At 44.8% G+C, this 20252-nt stretch overlaps 1 long non-coding RNA gene and 1 other non-coding gene across 2 annotated transcripts in view; both read right to left on the bottom strand.

Annotated features, from left to right (window-relative positions):
- Window positions 1-587: 587 nt before the first annotated feature.
- Window positions 588-20252, bottom strand: part of LOC142803441 (uncharacterized) — a 45032-nt gene continuing 25367 nt past the window's right edge. Inside the window, exon 4 of the long non-coding RNA XR_012894119.1 lies at window positions 588-720. This is a non-coding gene — a long non-coding RNA (uncharacterized LOC142803441). The remainder of the gene's footprint in view (window positions 721-20252) is intronic.
- Window positions 10632-10704, bottom strand: TRNAI-UAU (transfer RNA isoleucine (anticodon UAU)). Its single transcript has one exon. It is a non-coding gene; the product is annotated as a tRNA-Ile (tRNA).

Here is a 20252-nt window from a genome sequence, read left to right as displayed (position 1 = left end):
TGATTGCGCCGCATGTGCTCATTGAGTTTGCGTTTGAGCATAAACGATTCTTTGCAGTGGAGACAGGAAAAGGGACGCTCTCCTGTGTGATTACGAATGTGCTCTATGAGGGAATATTTGCGGGAAAAAATGCATTGCAATGGACACAGCAAAACGGACGCTCTCCTGTGTGCGAGCGCATGTGCACAGTGAGGTAGTCTTTAACCACAAACGATGCACTGCAGTGCGCACAGAAATATGGACGCTCTCCTGTGTGAGTGCGGCGGTGTTTCACGAGGTGAGCTTTTCTCCTAAAGGATGCATTGCAGTGGTCACAACAGAAAGGTCGCTCTCCTGTGTGACAGCGGACATGCGCAATGAGGATGGCTTTCTTCGTAAATGATGCACTGCAGTGGTCACAATGAAACGGACGCTTTCCTGTGTGAGTGAGCATGTGGTCACTGAGAGTACTTTTCTGGGAAAAGTCTGCATTACAGTGGCCAGAGAAAGAGGGGCGCCATTGTTTGTGTGTGAGCACGTGCAATTCAAACTCGGAATTACGAGTGAATGCACCTGGACACAGGTGGCACTGAAAGAAGGGCTTGCTATTATGGTTCTGAAGGTTTGTGTTCATAGCTGACTTGTCCAGGGTCACATAGGTGCACTGTTGGCAGGAATGAAGTTGACCTCGTACAAATGCAAATGGAGAAGACTGCTTCAGAGGTGCAGATGACAAGGGTGCTGTAAAGAATTGAGATAATACAAAGGTTATTCAGTGTGTGTCGTACATACATAAAACTGGAGTGAAGCAGATCATCACATTGCCTCAATAGAATCAAAGCTCCTCTTACAACCACAGCACCCCATTCCAGCATATTTCAGAAAAATTGCAACCGTGATGCCGATGAATACTATACGAGATACACAAAATATTAAAACTGCTTTAAATGACATTCCGACGCCGTATGAAAAGTGTGCTTTTGATGGTGTACAAATGAACACTAACACATGATATTACTTATTGTGATTTATTTTGCATAGAAGTATCCATAGGCACACCATGCACATCTAAACACCTCATTATGAAAAAATAAATAGAAAATTTCATAAACATTGAACGTGATAGTATAAAAAAGTTAATAAAGTGATAGCGCTTACATAGGCATCATGTTTTTTATAGTTAGAACAGGGAACCTAATGTTTATCACAATACCAAAAGTTTATTTACATTACTGCAAATTTTACAGAATTTCCACTATGTTTCCATACTGCTTTAATGAAGATCATCATGATGACAGGGAATACAATGACACACATGCAACAGATGTTAAAGCCACTTGCATGGTCGTTTATGAATAATTATTTATATATTGCTAATTACAATGTTAAAGTTCTACTACTGAGCACTGCAGCAAATTTATCTGCAGAACTCTTTGCTCTGCAGGAATATATATGTAGCAACAAGACAATGCATTATTAAATACATAGTCTGAACTTGTGCTTTGTAAGCAATGCCGAATTTGTGGAAATTGATGATTAAAATATAAAGGTGACAATGAAATTCTTTAGTTCTTACAAGATACAAAAAACTAAATGTGCAAGAAGAGCTCTTTAATTTCATGTTTCAATACATAAAATCCAATTTAGCGGCCTATACATGGCCACATCACTGTCGTAAGTTCCCAAAGTATAAGGTCGTAACACGGGATAAGTTATTCAAAAATTTTTCTGAATGGCATGTTGCAATGCTCTCCTGACAATATTCAAAGCATGCATTTTTTTATAACTAATCGGGAGGCAAGAAGGACACATTCGCAATAACACAAAGGGCATTTTAAAGCCAGCACAAACAACAGAGCACACTCAACCCTGCTTATACCCTTGGTTAAATATTCAATGAATTACAATATTTAGTACAGAGAACATCTTCGACAGATATCTGTCTAAATGCATGAACTTTCATACTAGTAACATAAACTCTTCAGTAAAGTTAGAGTTCAAAAATAATACTTAAAGACTGTGAACTGACCCGACATTTCGGGACCGATTCCGTGCCTTCTTCAGTGTTGACAGCTCCGTCGGCTCTGAATTTCGCAATTTTTCTTCGCGGTGTCACCCTCTTCATTGTCCTTTTTTTCGCCGTTGTTGCTGAGGGGTTTTTTCATCTGGTTCTGCAGACCTTGGACGTACACACTGGGTAAGGTTCCAGTTGAGCGGTTAACCCTTCTAGGTATTGTTTCGATGTGCCAGGACTCTAAGAACTGTCTTTTGGTGTGGCTACTCGCAGTGTCGCTGACCCGGGCGCCGTCAAAAGTAATGCAGTGGTCAATCTTTTCGTGGTGTTCAGGAAGGGCATTTTGTGCGGCATTGAGGTTATGCACATTGTTTTGATGTTGTGGTATCCTTTAAGGGAAGCTTTTGTCTCACCGATGTAGGTGGTGGGAGACAGTCTGTGCAAGGGATTTCGTAGGCCAGTCCGGGGAACCTTTCTTGCGGCAGTTGGTCTTTTGGTCGTGGTAAGAATCGTTGGATTGTAGAGATAAGTTTGTGCGCAACCTCAAGGCCCTCTTTCCCCAGCTCGCTGATTCTCGGTATGTATGAGACAGTGATGCGGTTGGAATGTTTGGGATAGACTTCTTTGTTAGGGTCATCTTTTGCAGATGGCAGGTGGGGGGCAGTTTCTCGGTCGCCAAGTAGCTGGTGTACTCGAGAAATAATTCATTTCGGGTATCCATTGTCCTACATCGGAAATGATCGCTTCATTTTTTTCGCATTTTTTTGAGCTGCAGATGGCCCTTGTATGATTGAGGAGTGTCTTGACCATCGATGTTTTGTGGTACGGTTGGGTGGTCAGAAGTTGACTGCATATACCATCCAATTTGCGTGGGTTTCAATTCATAAAGAAACTCAATTGTCCACCACTACCCTCCGCTTTTCGCCTTTTCACTAGCACAACCAGGAAAGTAAGAACGTTGTTCTTTTCACATTCCATAGTGAATTGAATCGCCGGCTCAATCGAATTTAAGTGTGCTGTTAGAATCCTTAATCACACAAAAAACATCATCCACATATTTCAAAAATATTTTTGGTTGCTCGAGGAACGTGTCCGAAGCGCGTATGTCGATGTGCATCATCGTCAAATTTGCCACTGTAGCTGAAATGGTCGCTTCCATGGCAATTCCACTTGTTTGTTAGCAGAAAGCACCAGGGACAATAAAATAGGTCGCGTTGAGGCAGAATTCAATCAAGCAGCACAGTTTGTCCGTGCTGATGTTTGTCCTCTTGCTGAGGTTTTGATCCGTTTCCAGGGTGGTCCAGGCAACTGAGACCGCAAAGGGTACGGGCAGCCTCGTGAACAGAAAAACCACATACCACATAAAAAGACATGAGCCTCTTGACGCTGCCGATTGTCATTTCCCACATGCTCTGAACGAAATGGGTGGCGTTTGTTACAAGTGTGGCTGTCTTCCCCACTAGGGATGACAGGGTTCAGTGTAGATGTTCAGGCAGCATGCGAAGTGGTGATGTTCGGAAGTCAACTATCGATTGTAGCGGTATTCGCGGTTAGTAAATCTTAGGAAGGCCATAGAATCCCGGCACAAAACCGTTTCTGCATATGAGGCGCAAGAAAAGTATTTTCGATGAACTTTTCCAGTGACTTTAGTGAAGCGGAAAAACCCTTTTCCGAAAATATACGTCAACATCGAAATGATGTGCGCAACCTCAACGCTGCACGAAACACTCTCACTGAACACAGCGAAAAGATGGACTACTGCATCAATTTCAATGACTGCTGGGTCATGAAAATGGAGGGTAGCTACATAAAAAGACAGTTCTGAAAATTCTGGCACATCTAAACAGGAGCTGGAAATGTCAACCGCTCAACTGGAACCTAACCCAGCGTATACGAGCACAATCGACAGAACCACTTGAAAAAACACTGCAACAACAACACTGGTGGAAATAAGAACGATGGAGAGGGCGACATTGCCAAGAAAAATTGCGAGCCGGTTGAGCAGACACACCTAAAGAAGAGACTGAATCGGGTCGCAAAACATTGGGTCAGTTCACGGTCTTTAAGTTTTATCTTTGCAATATTTAGTACAGTAATTAGGCAACTATGATTTATTTCCTAAGTTTAAGAAACAAGGCTAATTTTTTCATATCGATCTCGCTATGCCATAAGCACAATACAAAAACATGAACAGGTTCATTTCGCAGAAACTATAGAATTGAACAGCTGGGTAGTAGTGTGATGCACCAGCATATTGGATACGAATGTCTAGAGAACCAAAGCAATCTCTCAGTCTTGGGGCAAAGCACCTTGGGGGCTCGTCTTGTCAGTCTAAATGTTGTCATTATACATGCCATGCAGTTCGGCTCCATCCATTGGCTATGCACTACTAATCACCATCAGTCTTCCAACAATGAGGAAGGCAACAACATTTACCCCAACAAATGGCCGACGGCATTCCTGGAGCTGAAACACCATTCGCTACATGCCATAGGAAACCAAAACCTGTGATGTAGGAAGATGGAGCACCATGTGATAGACTGCTTTCAAATGCACTTTTCTTACTTTTCCGTTAGTAGAGCGAAAACACCCCTTTCTGCGCAACCGGCCCCAGGGTTGGCCACACTGGTGCCCCATCAAAGGAATCTCTTTAGAACACAACACGTTGCATTTTTTACCGCTTGGAGCTCAAACCCAATCCGCTCAAGTTTTGCGTATCCATCGCTTTTTCCTCTGATGCACTTATCAATGCTTTGATTTTGCAAATTCCTTATCAACACTACATTATTAAAACCATCTATTCGAGTACACAAATAAATGAGCACAAATCATGATAGAGATTGCATGAAGTAAGGAATTTAGACGACAGACGTTATTATCATAAAGCATTGAAGGTGAAAGCCTTAAATGCCCGAGTGAATGCAAAATATGACTGAAGTGTTTTTCTTCTTCGAATTAAACTTGAAGTGACATCGTCGATGGGAGCGTCTATGACATACACACAAATGATAAAAAAAAGATTGTCGTCCCACGATGACGTCATAGCGACGTCACTCAATGACGTCATCAGAGAACATCACTGCTTGGTCAAAGCTAAGTCGATTCCAGAGGCAACACAAAACAAGGTGCTGTGTAGAAAGGTTTCAATGGCTCTGATCCTGCATGCAGGCATCGCAAAACCCATAGTAATAGGCAGAAAACTGAAATACCTTTTTTTAAGTGCGTGTCTCTCCTCCCGTTTTTTGTACCATTCATTATTTTTTTTCATTCTATCACATCATATAGGAGTAAACTACAGTAGAATCTTGATACAAAACTTGTAAAGTCAGGAATAACATTCGTGTGAGTGGAAATTTGTAAATTGGTATGATAACTAGATGTGCTAGCAATATACCTAATAAGCTATATTGATAATGTACCTTTCTTTGAGGAGATAAAGAAAAAGAAGCCGTCGAGAAGAACGCATGAGCTCTCAGGAAAGAAGAGAAGAGAAAAAGTGTCTGCCGTGAACTATGTTGAAACCAATATGTGTAAATAATGTAAATATAGTTTTGTCTTTTTGTATGCTGGACCAATGATTTCACAAAGTGGTGCCGAAACGCCCGGAGAGTACTCACTGGGACAATAAATGCTTGTAGTGCCAATAGAGAACTTTCCAATGAAAGACAGCACATAGTGAGGCTAGCGGCAACCTTAGAAGAAAGCCAGGCAGGACATCCTGAATGAACATAGGCCGCTGCTTTTTGCCATGACAGCATAACTGAACAGTGCACTGAGGTGAGTGGGGTCACGCATTGTTGAAGCACAAGATGGATAGCGTCAAAGCACTGAAAGAGAAGCGAGCGGAGCAACGACAGATGAATGTACATCTTATAAATGAAGCCAATGCAGTGTTTGAAAGTGCTGACCGTGCAAAGATTTCATCTTTGGTTGAATGGCTACAAGGAAACAATGCCGATTTAGATAAGGTGAACTCTGAGCTGAAAGAGCTTACTCCAGAAGACGAATACACCACAGAGTTTGAAGCTGTGTTGACGTATCAAGATGCTGTGCTAGGAATGCTAGGACAGCTGAAGGCTCGAGAGTGGCAATTCCGTCAAAACCACTGAAGGCTCGGGAGTGGCAATTCCGTCGAAACCACTGTTCTAGGACAACCCAGCCTCTAGCTGCAAGGCCATCCCAGACGCCCGAGGATCACGCACTGCGCAAGGCAATCAAGCTTCCCAAACTCCAGGTGCAGACGTTTGACAGAAAGCTCTGCCATAGGTCTTCGCTAGGGAAGCAGCTTAAGGCCTCTGTTGATGAAAATGAAAACCTTACAAAAAGAGAAAACTTTTATTATGTAAAGACTCTTTTGAGAGGGGACGCAACCTCTACGGTTTCTGGTCTACAAGCGATTGCGAAGTGCAACGATGACGATGATGATATATGACGTTTCTTGGCGCAAGGGCCACGTGATGGCTAAAAAGCGCCAGTACACAAGACAAAAAATTTGGGTACGATGACTGGCTGTAAAGCCGCCTAATATTGGTTGCTGTAAAGGCAGGTGAAACATATAGGTAATAAAAGTGTGAGAGTGACAAAAAATGTGTACAGTGACAATTAGTGGTCAATGGTTCTGATGATAAAGCTAAGAAAAGATTATAGAGCAAGAATGTCTCTTCAGCATTCTTGCCTCCAAGGGCCGCGAAACATGTCCTTTGTAATCAGCATACTGCAGCGACGACTTGTTATGATAGGTCGTGCTACAGATTACCAAGATAGATCACGTGAACGTTATGAACATCTTTTAAAAGTGGAAATAATGAATGAGGTTTGAAAAGTGGATCGCTACCGATGAACATTGCTGGGTGAAGAGGTACTTGTTCTCGGTAAGGTGTTGTGAAACGCTCTTTTCTGTTAGGATCTAATTCAATGCATTGTATCAAAATATAAAAAATAGTAAGGGGTTCACTGCGTACGCTGCCAGTAATCCGTCAGTTTTTTCTCAGGAAGGGTTTTAAGTCCACTGCGGAGACAGCTACAGATGACTGCGAAGCATTTGCATAGACTGATGTTGCCAAGCTTATCTGCTAGTACGTTTCCCTCAATTTCACGGTGTCCTGGGACCCAGCATACTACTACACGCTGTTTCATTGCATAAACGGCACAAAGAAGAGAGTATAGCGAAACAACGGCAGGATTTTTGTACTTTAGGATGGTTTTTATAGTTTTTACTATGCTTTATGAATCCATGTATATGACTGCATTACTTATTTCTGATCCTTTAATGTGTTTTGCTTCTGCCAGTATCGTATAAGCCTCATCTGTGAAAATGCTTGTGTGAGGGTGTAGAATACCAATATCCGGAAAAGATGGGCCTATCACTGGATAGGACACTCCCGCATGGGTCTTTGATGCATCAGTAAATTTGTATGTGTAGGAGGGGGGCATGCTTTGCCACATTCATGAAAGATTTGTCACAATTTATAACCTGCCATTGACATGAAGTAGGCGCCATTACATCGTGTTCGAGCAGCAGGACGCCCGTGTCCTCAGCTAGTGCTCCTACACACAGCGAAAACGGCTGTTTCAATGCGAGCCGGTTTTGACAAAGCTGAGAGCTGGAGGCGTCATTTACAGCAGGTTATGTGGGATGGTCGGTGCTTGCGGTTATTTTCAAGATATACGTAAAAGACGAATACACTCTTTGTACACGTAGCGACCATTTGTCTTAGTCCGCGTAAAGGCTTTTCAGAGAGTTAGTACGAAAAGCACCTGTAGAAAGGCTAATGCCTAGATGGTGGACAGGGTCCAGCATTTTCAAGGCAGTTGGTGTTGTGGACTCGTAAACTATTTTCCCATAGTCTAAACGCTTTCATATAAGGCTTCAAGCCCATCAAACATTTTCTGTCGCTGCCTCAATTTATACGGCACAGCACCTTTAAGATGTTCATTGTCTTCATCCATTTTTTCTTAATGTACCTAATGTGTGGTACAAATGTGAGCTTCATGTCCAGAATTATGCCTAAAAATTTCTGTTCCCTCATGACAGCTACGTGCTCACCCCGCAACACTACATGGTGATCGGGGTAGAGGCCTCTCTCGCTAGAGAACAGAACACAGGAGCTTTTTGTGGATTCAGACTGAAACCGTCCTTGTCTGCCCATATACAGACCTTGTTCACACAAAGCTCAACCTGTCGCCCGCACGCCGAGAGATTACAGGATTTAAAACCTATCTGTGAAACATCAACGTATGTTGAATAAAAATGTTACGCGGGATGCAGCATTCAAGGGAGTTTTTATGACACTAAAGAGAGTACAAATTAGAACACCGCCCTGTGGCACTCCAGTTTGTTGCACGAACAGTCATGACAATGCATTGCCCACTTGTACACTGAGTTGTACAGATAATTTTCAATTACACTTAGCATATTACTTCGTATACCTAAGTGCGAGAGGTCTCTCAAGATTCCTAAACGCCGCCTTGTATCGTGTGCCTCGGCTATGTCAAGGAGGAGAGATAGAAAAAAGTGCTTATGAATGAAAGCTTTGCGGATTTGCGCCTTTATGCGGATGAGATGGTCCGAGGTGAGGCAACCCTCTCGGAATCTGCACTGATATGTGTCGAGGAGTTTCATTCCAGGAAATATAATAATCGGCAATTTATCATTTTTTCAAATAATTTGCAGAGGCAGCGAGTCAGAGCAATAGGTCTGTAACTCGATATGGCAGGTGAATCCTTGCCCTCTTTAAGAATAGGTATTGCAATGGCCTCTTTCCACGCAGCGAAAATCTCACCAGAAGACCATACGGAGTTGCAAAAACCGAGAAGAGTTTTATGTGTTTCATGAGGTAAGGGCTTCAGCATGTCATATACCTGTGTCACATGGGCGCCCAAAAAGTATTTTATGTAAGCAGTCTTTTTACGAAGTTGAAAGACTTTTAACAAAGAGGTGTTGCGGCGCAGACACCCGGCAGCAACGATCTCCTTTTAGTGTTTTCGTTCGAAGACGCTAGCGAAAGCGTGGCGCTAGCAGTTAAAACAGAAGCAATGAAAATTAAACGATGTATCACGATGTACAAGTTAAAGGTTTGTTGCACTGCTCGTTTCTTCAAATAAATTTAGGAATAAGAGATGAAGAAACAACAATGTGAAAGTTTGTTGCACTAGTTAAGGAAACATTCCCATAACTAGCGATGTGCACAAGTCCGTCTGGCACCACTGGGCTTTTATTTACCGTATTTGTTTTTCGCTGCTCTCGAGTGCTCTCAACACGTTATAAGCGACTGTACGGAAGAAAAAGCGAGAATCGCAAGCCTCACGGCCTGCCTTCTCGCTCTGGAAAGCGAGGCACACGTTGCAAAAGCCGCCAAGGAGAGGAACAAGCAGCAACTGCTGTTCAGCAATTACTTGCTGTGCGCACTGGAGGTGTCGGAGAAGGCCTGCGATCGATCGATCAGGGCCTTCAGACGAAACGAGAGGTGGTTCGAGGGAACTGTACCTCACCTCGGTGAGCAGAACTTCAAGCAATCTTTTGGAGTGCACCCGTCCACCTTTCGTTTCATTGTGGAGAGCTTGCGCAGTGAGCTCGAAAGACAGTGCACCAGCGTGCGTGAAACCATCACTCCTGAGAAGCGAGTCGACATTGCCCTATACAAGCTTGACCACTTGAATGACGGGCAAACACACGACTGCCACGCTTTCCTCGCTTGTGCAAAATGGCGCGGCGCAAGAGCGTCACCACGTGATATTGCCGACGCGTTGTAGCTGCTTACGAGAGTAGAAAAGGAAATAACCATGAAAAGAGTTCATTACACCTTTTGCAGGATATGAAATTTGTTTTTACAAAGAGTTTTGGTGACAGAAAAATAAGTATTCGCTCTTTTTTCTCACCACTCGAAAAAAAGCTTGCGCCCACTGGTTTCGAGGCTACTCATTCGAAGCCGTAAAAGAGATCGACGAACTCCGTTTACGAAAAAGACCGCTTCTGAAAAGGAGTTCACTCTGTGCCATGTGTCTGCTGTCAGGAACTCCTTTTCGGAAAAAGAGCGCTTACTAAAAACTTTTAAGTGCCCGTGTGACAGGGGTATTGTACCCTAAATATGCAACTCGAATATATTGCGACGACCAAAAGAAAAAAAAATGCCGCCTTTGCCCCGGGTGATGTTTGAAGTCACGACCTTCAGATTATGAGACTGGCGCGCTGCCTACTGCGCTACGGAGGTGGACGTTCGGGACATGGGCCCACACCACCTCTATCACGGTGGCTAAAAAAAGCGACTATACCAGGAGGCACGTGTTGCATGATAAGGTTATTACTAGAGAATTGAAGTAATTTAATACCCTAAATGGGCAAAACGAATATATTGCGACGACCCAAAGAAAGGAAAAAAAATGCCGCCTTTGCACCGGGTGAGAATTGAACTCACGACCTTCAGATTATGAGACTTACGAGCTGCCTACTGCGCTACTGAAGCGGACCTTCGGGACATGGACCCACACCACTTCTATCACGGTGGCTAAAAAAGCGACTATACCTGGAGGCACGTGTTGCATGATAAGGTTATCACTAGAGAATTGAAGTAATTTTATGCCCGAAATGGGCAACTCGAATATAATGCGACGACCGATAGAAAGAAAAAAATGCCGCCTTTGCCTCGGGTGAGAATTGAACTCACGACCTTTAGATTATAAAGCTGACGCGCTGCCTACTGCGCTACCGAGGCGGCCATTCGGGACATGGGCACACACCTCCTCTGTCAGGGTGGCTAAAAAAAGTGACTATATCAGGAGGCACGAGTTGCATGATAAGAGGTTGAGGTTGAGGATGTTGTAGGTAGCCGGCGGATCTAATTTGCAGGCAGTTGCCCCACCGGTTTTCTCTTTGCTAGTTGTAGCTAATGTCCTTTGTTTTTTACCAAAGCACGAGCAGGCTTTCAAGTAAATATCGTGCATAGCGTAACGTATCGCTGCATAAGACGGCGGTCTTTGTGCTATAACACTTGCAATATTGTTGCGGTACTCTATCTTGCTGCACTATACTCCAAACACAATTGTCACTTATCACCAGTCACATGCTCTGTAGCAATCAAAAATTTCAAGAGAAGTCGCGACACCGGTTTCCTGAAGATCGAGGAACCACGCGGAACTACAATATCAGTCACGCTTTCACATGGCGAGCCTAACTGTTGCAGTTCCTCAAATAAACCTAGTTAAGTGCTTCAGCATGTCATATATAACATGGTCAGAGCCTAGGGCAGATTTGCTGCAGCAGTTAAGCACTGCAGCAGTTTACTCAAGCAAAATGGTGTGTTGTATGGCTTGTTTTTTTTCCACAGTTCGGTTCAAGTTTTTGTCTTTCTACTCTCTCTTTGTACTGTTTCAATGTATCTGAATAATTCTATAGGCTGGCCACGTGTTTCAAGTATGTGCCCATGTCACATGGCCTCCAAGATTCACAACGCGCGCTCGCCATTTTGGAGGCGGTAAGGAGTCTCCAATGCCTTACATATGGCAGCACATTATCTAACGTTTGCTGTTTGCTTGATCAAGCTTCCCGCAAAGGCATGATATGTTTTCCGCAAGATGAACGTAGTTGTCCATTTTTAGAGTTAAAAAATCCTGTGTGTTTTAGCGGCGATGGCTGCACTATCCCGGCCTTTTCGACATAGTTTAATGGCCACCCAAACGCACGTACAAATCGCCAAATGGCTCGTTTTCATCGTGACAACTGTTGAAAGAAATGCGTTAAGGAGACTCCTTCCACTTCATGGCATTTATGTAGTGTTTTTTTCCCAAAGCAGCTGCAAGTAACTTTGTGGCTTTGTGGTAATACACCTGCTTGCCACGTGAACGGCCCGGGTTCAATCCTCGGTGAAACCGAAAATTTTATTCTTTATTATATTAGCTTCCTTCTCCATTTTTCGCTCATGGCCAATTTTTCGCTCATAACCAACAGTGCCGACAGCGACGACGGAATTTCTGCAACTCGAGCCCTATTGCTATCGTGTTAAAAACACGTCCTTAGGAGTCAGCCTTTGCACATTGAGAGGAACAAGAGTTTGGATTTTAAAGCACTAAGGTTGCTAAAAATAAAACACAAAATCAAGCAGCCGGGCCTGCCACTAAAACTGCCACCACTAAGGCAGTGTACGAGTCGCGTAATGGTTCAGTCGTTGATGATGACGATGTTTGATGTTTTGTGGCGCAAGGCCAATTTCACGACCAAAGAGCGCCAGTTCATCTTACTAAAAATATGGACAATGATTGTGATTAGCGGCTGTATAAGGGCCATAAAATTCCTCGCTGTAAGGCGGGTAAAAACATATAAGTAATAAAATCATGACCACACCGTCATGATTTTATTACTTACCGTGAAAGGCGTGTGTGGTGTGAATAGATGACAAAAGTTGGTGATAATAAAAATTGATGGTGGACATGTATGACATTAGCACAAGTGCCTCGCTCGTTCATACCCTTGCGTCCAAGGGCCGTGAGGGAAGTTCTTTGTTGTGTAGCCACCGCAGCGAAAACCTCTCTGGAGAGGTCCTGCTACGGAATGCCCGGGTATAGGATATGAAAGCTATGAATTTCTTTTAAAAACGCTAACAATGATTTATGACTTAGAAGCGGTTCCCTCCCCACAAACATTGCAGGGTGTAAAGATATATGTTGTCCGTAGGGTAATGGAAAATGTTGTTTTTTTAGAGTTTCTAACTGTTTGCACTGGATTAACACGTGAAAGACCTTTAATGCTTCACCACATCTGTCGCACAATGGTGGATCGCCACCGGACAAAAGATATGTGTGTGTCGTGTATGTGTGTTTTATCCTTAGCCTCGTTAGTATTATCTCTGTATGACGCGATTTTAATACTGGCAGCCAATGACCAAGGTGTGGCTTGATAATGTGTAGTTTGTTTTGTGTGTGTCTATCTTACTTGCTCTGCTAGTAGTCCCTGAGGTTTCGTTTGAGAGATGGCTTAAGATCAAGGGCCGGGATGATATGGGTGTAGGAGCATTGCTTTTGTGGACAAATGCAGCGAGCTGATCCGCCCTCACGTTGCCTTGGATCTCACGGTGCCCTGGCACCCAGCACACTACAACATGTTGTTTGAGTGTGTAGAGTGTGCATAAAATGGAGTAAAGTGGGACAAGGACTGGGTTTTCTTGTTTTTTAAGAGTGTGCAGAGTCGTTACCACATTGAGGGAGTCCGTATAAATTACTGCTTTTTGTATTTGTAATTGCTTGATGTGTTTAGCCGCCACAAGTATCGCATAAGCTTCCGCTGTGAAGATACTTGTGCCTGGATGTAGGGGGCTAGCATCCGAAAAGGATGGGCCGACGGGAGCGTAGGACATAGAGGAGTTAGATTTGGAGGCATCTGTAAAGACCTCAGGACGTGTGTATTTGTGTTGAAGATCCAGGAAGTATGTTTGGATATGGGCCATAGGCACATGTTTTGTAACTTCTAGAAAAGACACATTGCAGTCTATAGTCTGCCACTGCCACGACGGCGGGTATGCTACAGGAGCCATTAAACTGTGTTAGAGTTACACTCCAGTTTCCTCAGTTAGACCCTTCAGGCGAACTGAGAAGGGCTGCCTCATCGATGGCCTGTTTTAAAACAGAATGAAGCTAGACAAATCATTAATAGTAGAGTATGAGGGGTGCTTCTTGTCTGCTTTCACCTTAAGGAAATAAACAGGGGACATGTAAGTTATCTGCAGATGAAGCGACCACTCATTTGACTCAACGTAAAGGCTTTTTACGGGGCTGGTGCGAAAAGCACCCGTAGAAATGAGGATGCCCAAATGGTGCATGGGGTCCAGCATCTTCTAAGCACTTTGAGTTGCAGACTGATAAACAACGGCCCCATAAACTAACCGGGTGCAAATGAGGCTTCTATACAGATTCATGAGACATTGCCTGTCACTACCCTACGTAGTACGTGCCAGCACATTCATGGCTTTTAAACATTTTGTTTTTAAATACTTGATAGGCGGTATGAAGGTCAACTTGTTGTCCAAGATTAAGCCTAAGAATTTATGCTCCACATTAAAAGACAGACGTTGACCGTTCAGTTCAATGTCGGGTTCTGAGTGCATGCCTCTCTTTCGGGAGAACAAGACACACATGCTTTTTTGTGGGTTCAGTCGGAATCAGTTTTCCTCTGCCCATTCGGAGACCTTGTTTAAACCTAACTGAACCTGCCGCTCACACTTTGCCAGACTGCAAGATCTAAAGCCAAGCTGGACATCGACATATGTACAATAAAACATATTGCGAGGAATGGACAAGTGCAAGGAATTCATTTAGATGAGAAAAAGCGTGCAGCTAAGTACACCACTTGGTGGCACGCCTGTTTCCTGGACAAATGTTTAGGAAAGAACCGTGCCCACTCGGACATGGAATGTCTGGTTTAACAGGTAACTTTCGATTATGTGAAACATTCTTCCGCGTACGCCAAGGTGGGACAGGTCTCTGAGAATTCCAAATCGCCATGTTGTATCATAAGCCTTTTCGATATCGTGGAACACAGAGAGAAAATATTGCTTATGGACGAAGGCGTCTCTGATCTGTGCCTCAATACGAACAAGGTAGTCTGTGGTGGATTTACTCTGTCGAAACCCGCACTGAAATGGGTCGGAGCAATTTGTTTGTTTCAAATAAATGTACAAGTCGGCAGTTTATTATTTTTTCAAAGACTTTGCACAAGCAGCTTGTGAGAGCAATGAACCTATAACTCGAAGCTAAAGAAGGGTCCTACCCTCTTTAAAAATGGGAATAATGATAGCGTATTTCCAGGAGGTAGGGATAGTGCCAGAAAACCAGATAGCATTGTACAAACAAAGTGAGGTGTTTCGTGTTTAGGCTGGTAGGTTTTTTAACATTTCATACACCACACGGTCAGAACCTGGGGCAGCAGTACTGAAGGAGTTTAGAGATGTTCAGAGCTCAGCTAGACTGAAAGCTGGGTTATATGCCTTGTATCTAGTGCAATTGTGTTCGATTTTCTGCTTTTCTATTCTTGTTCTGTATTTTTGGAAAGTGTCAGTATGGTGGGACGAGCTGGACACCTGTTCAAAGTGGGACCCGAGGAAGTTTGCCTGATCTTCCAAGGTATCACCCTAAGTGTTTACGAGTGGAAGTGTGTGTACTTGTTTTCCTGCTATCCTTCCGACCATGTTCCATATTTAACCTCCTGTGTGTATGAATTGATCTCTGACAAAAACTTTTGCCAGTTTTCTCTTCTGGCCTGCCGACGCGTTCTTTTGCCTTGAGACTTTATTTTCTTTGGGTGTCAAGATTTTCGGCTGTTGATGAGTTCTGAAGAAACCTCCATGCCCTGTTCTGTTCCTTTCGCGCATTACGACACTCTGTGTTCCACCATGGGACGTGTCGTTTGCCGGGCATTCCAGATGTTTACGGTATGCACTTGGCTGCTGCAACAGTTAGAAAAGCTGTGAAGTACTGCACAGCTTCATCTATGTTTAACCTTCATATGTCTGTCCACTTTAAACGTGCAGTGTTATGAAACTGTTCCCAGTCTGCTTTGTTTATCAGCCATTTGGGAACATGTAGAGGACATTCATATGTTATTTGTGAACTCAACACTACAGGAAAATGGTCACTTCCATATGGATTATTTATGATTTTTCATTTCAGTAGGGGTAGAAGTGAAGGTGATAGGATGCTGAGGTCTATAGACGAGTAAGTTTTGTTGGCAACGTTATAGTAGGTTGGCTCTTTCCTATTCAACAAACAGGCACCGGAAGAGAAGAGAAATTGTTCAATGAGACGACCTCGTGCATCGCAGCGAGAATCGCCCCACAGTCCACTATGTGCATTTCGGTCCTCAAGAAGCAAATAAGGTTCAGGCAGTTCATCTATTAAAGACTGGAATTCACGTCTTTCAAGATGGCGGTGGGGAGCTACATACAAAGAGCAGATGGTGACGAGTTTGTTTAAAAGTACCGCTCGAACAGCCACCGCCTCAAGGGATGTCTGGAGTGGTAAATGTGTACACGCTACTCCTTAGTAATGATAATGGCTACGCCACCGGATGACGCCACCGCATCATCTCGGTCCTTTCGGTATATGACGTGAGCACGTAAAAATTTTGTATTGGAGGATTTTCGGTGTGTTTCCTGTACACACAGCACTTGATGTGAGTGTTTCTATAAAAGCTCTCGAACGTCTTCGAGGTTTTTAAGCAGTCCTCTGACGTTCGAATGTATAATTTGTGTTTCCATATTGGATGTAAAGTAGTGCTGTGTGTACATTAAGGGAGTGACTTGTTCAAGCTGAAAGGTCGAGCTCAAGTAACAGGGCTATCATCAGGACCTGTTATAATTTTTAGTTCCCTTGGCGCGCTCCAGAGAGCCGCGCCGCTCTTTTGGCACCAGGGGTGCCGCCATATCCATTGCCTCCTCGGAAGCACTGGATGCCCGCTCATGCGAGTTGGTTTTTCGAAGCTTGGGCCTCGCCTGGCGAGGTGAGGCCTTGAGACCCGAGGACCCTGGAGTCTCTGGTCTCTGTTCAATAGTAGGCGGAGTAGACTACACTACTGCCGCCTTGGGGGCAGGCGCCACAGTGAATGGCTCGCTCTGCGCAGGCCGAAGGAGTGGCGAGGGCTGGTGCGACGCTTCCCCCTGGCGCGCCGCATCAGCATATGTGGGGCCATAAAATGGCGAGACTCTCCTTCTTGCTTCTTTAAATGTAACGTTTTATTTTATTTTTAAAGTGATGATCTGTTTTTCTTTTTTCCAGAAAGAACAGGAACGTGAGTACGCGGCATGATTACCGCCACAGTTCACACAGTGTGAAGGTGCTTCGCAGTTGTCGGATGTATGGCCCATGACTCCACACAGAGCACAAGTTTTCCGGCCTTGACAGCTTTGCGAGCCGTGGCCATATCTCTGACATTGGAAGCAACGGCGGGGGTTGGGAATATATGGCCTCACGGATGTCTTTGTATACCCAGTTTGAATGGTTTCCGGCAAACCGCTTGAAGCAAAGGTCAGTACTAAGTGTTTAGTTGGTATTTCCTTTTGATTTCTTCTTATCTTAATATGCTGTACGTTTGTCACGTTCTGGCTCTTCCATCCTTCCGGAAGTTCAGCTTCGGTCAGGTCAAGCAAATCTGCGTCCGATACTACCCCGCGAGATGAGTTCATGGACCTGTGCGGTGTAATACTGAAGGGTGTGTCTCCGAACGTTGTGAGGGTGTTCAGTTTTTCGAATTGGTCTTTGTCACGTATCTCAAGGAGTAGTAAATCTCCGCTGGCCATTTTGATAACCTTATACCCAGGACCGAGAGTTTCGGTTAAGCACCTAGCCACTACGAAGGGGGATACAGTTCTGGTTTGCTTGTTAGTTTTCTCGCAGTGTATAACGTGGAAATGAGGATAGATTTGTCTTGGCCGGATAAAAAAATTGATATCTTTGGTGTGTACCCGCTTTGAGGAGACACGATCACTAAGTAAAGGGAATGCTTTACGCATGCTAATCGTATGTTGTTCAGCAGCGTTGGCAGCCACCCACCACGGAGCCCAACGAGGGGATGCTGCAAGTTTGCGGATGCTGAAAGCTTGCAGACTTCAGCCGTACAGCTCTGCTATAACCCAATGCGCCTAGGCCAACGTAGGCTATTTGCACAGGGTTAACCTTTACCGCCGAGAAAATTAGAAGTAAGCAGAAGAGAGAAGTAGACAGGAAAGATAAAAAAGTAAGAAAGACGAAGATGTGGGGAAAGAGAGACAGGAAAAGGCGACTGCCGATTTTTCTGGGAGGGTCAGCCCAGGGGTGCCGTCTACGTGAAGCCGGGGCCAAAGGGGTGTGTTGCCTCGTCCGGGGGGGCCTTACAGGTCCAATCACCCGGCGTCAGCTCAACCCCCAGGATCCCCTTTTCCCCGGACATGGCAAAGTCACGCACGGCTAGGCGCGGGAGGGAGCCAAAACTCCCCCGTTAGCTCGGGTGCGTCGTGTCGCTACACACCAAACGCCTACTTGCGCAGGCCCCCCAGCGGGGAACGGTTCAGTCTTCCTCACTGTCAACACCATAAAGCATCTCATCCTTGGTACCAATCCATTTCCTAAATGCATTGATGACTATGGCTGATGGTACCACACACCACGCGTCCTTCAGCCACGCAGAGAAGTATTGCAGAGTGGTGCGCTTCATCCTGTTGCTTGGCATGAAATCTGTCGTGCATTGATCAGCCAGTTGGTATGCAGTGCCTATATCTTGTCCTTCACCGGCTTGTTCAGGCAGACATTAAGCAGTTGATGTTGTGATTTCATGCCACCAAGTATGATGACAAGGTCTGTATGTCACACGGCGAGCTTGTCTTTGATCCAATGGTCCAGATGGCACCTGAGCGCGTTGAGGACGAGGTTCACTCGCAGGCCAAACCGGTGCTGTGCTGCCTTCGCCACACGTAATTGATCCTATCCGCGACTAGGTCCATTTTGATTCAACCATTTTCGTTGGCTCACACGATCACACCACTCGGGAAGACGACTCTTTCTGGGTGCATCTTCCGTTTGAATATCAGGTGCGGAAGAAGTTTGAGCCCATCTGACGTGCAACAGAGCATTGCCGTAACTCTTGTTTTCTGATGATTGGATGTCAGCACGCACAATTGCTTGCCTTCTACTTAACGGTTGTGGTGCCAGGCATGTTGAAGTAAAAAGGTGTCTGATCGGCATTCCTGATTTGCCCAAGCTGGTACCTTGCTGTGGCGCAAGTTTACAACGAAGCTCTGAAAACTGAGAAGCTTTTCTGCATACTTTTCCGGCAACTTCTGGTATATGCCGGTGCGCCTTCATAGGGCAAAGCCTTTCCTCTTCATACAGTTTGTCAGCCAGCACCTGCTCGTTTCGAACCCACTCACGTTTGCCCTTTTTCTAAAGCTAACTGCATAGCCCAGATATGGTGCAGATATGCCTTCACAGGTCACTGTGTCGCTCACTACTCAAGCACAAACTCAGTGAGCAGCTCTTCAATTTTCGGAAACCGGCCCTGCAGTGATCCACTAAAGCCTTTTCATGAAAATTTGCTGTCAACAACCTGCTGATTGTTTCCGCCAGTCTCACGCATGTTTCAGAAACTCCGAACGGCCACGATGTAGCCCGATTTCTATCTACCTCTGCACACATGATGATTTCTCTTTTAAGCTGCATCGTGGTACACTCGTCGAGTCTTCAGAGTCTTCAGAGTCTGTGTGTTCACATGCTGTCGATGTGAAAACACAAGCCCTCAGCGTACATAGGACGTGCCGCACATGAGAGACACAATGGCCAAAATTGCCAAAGAACATAAAAGGTGGCCAATTTTGAAATGCCAATGCCAATAAAATAACGGTTTCTCTTTTTTTTGTACTTGATTTTCACATGCACGTCGTTTATGGGCCCACTATACTATAAAAAAGGTGTGCGTAATATTCGAGTAAAAACGTAAAGAAATAATCGCAGCCACATCCATGAAGTAAATGATGTTAGAAGAGCTCTCTCGGGTATGATCAGATATCCCGCGAGTCCTCCGTACACACCTGCTATCATATATAGAGTGACATTGTCGTTATATATCCATTGCTTACACAATGTTTATTTATTTACAATTGAATGCACTGCAACGGGTTGTTGAACAAGCAGGAGTTCACTCGGCGTAGGAGAGCTTTATTTAGCGCAAGGGCTAACTGAACGCAAGCCTGCGATTACAGCAAGTCTTCTTCCTTTTCTATACTCGAGCTCCATGCCCACTGCCCTCGTTGCAATCACCCCCGGCCGATGAGGGAGCCATCCTGGCGATCTAAGGACAGGTGTACACAGAAGGGTCATGGTATGGCTTGAGCCGAGAGATGTGTACGATTTCTTTTCCGCGACGGCGCTTGTCCGGAGATGCATCCAGCGGCTCGACAAGGTAGTTAACAGGGGATGTTTGGCCTACAACTCGATAAGGGCCGTGGTACCTGGACGAAAGCTTGTGGGAGAGTCCTGGAGGAGTGGAAGGAATCCATAACCACACCAGTGAGTTCGGAGCAAAGCTCATATGCGTGGTTGACGCGTCGTGACGATGTTTTTGGCGCGTCTGGTCATGTGACGTGAACGCACGAGCAAGCTTCCGACATTCTTCAGCGTGTGCTGCTGCTCGAGAAACGGTAGTCATCTCTGAGGGGTCCGGTCGATAAGGAAGAATGGTATCCATTGTTGATGATGGCTCGCGTCCATAAAGAAGGAAGAAAGGCGAAAATCCAGTCGTGCTTTGCGT

Source organism: Rhipicephalus microplus, chromosome 3 (assembly GCF_043290135.1).
Source record: "Rhipicephalus microplus isolate Deutch F79 chromosome 3, USDA_Rmic, whole genome shotgun sequence".
Lineage (NCBI taxonomy): Eukaryota > Metazoa > Arthropoda > Arachnida > Ixodida > Ixodidae > Rhipicephalus > Rhipicephalus microplus.
Note: the sequence above shows the minus strand (reverse complement) of the source record. Positions and strands in the feature narration are given on the sequence as shown.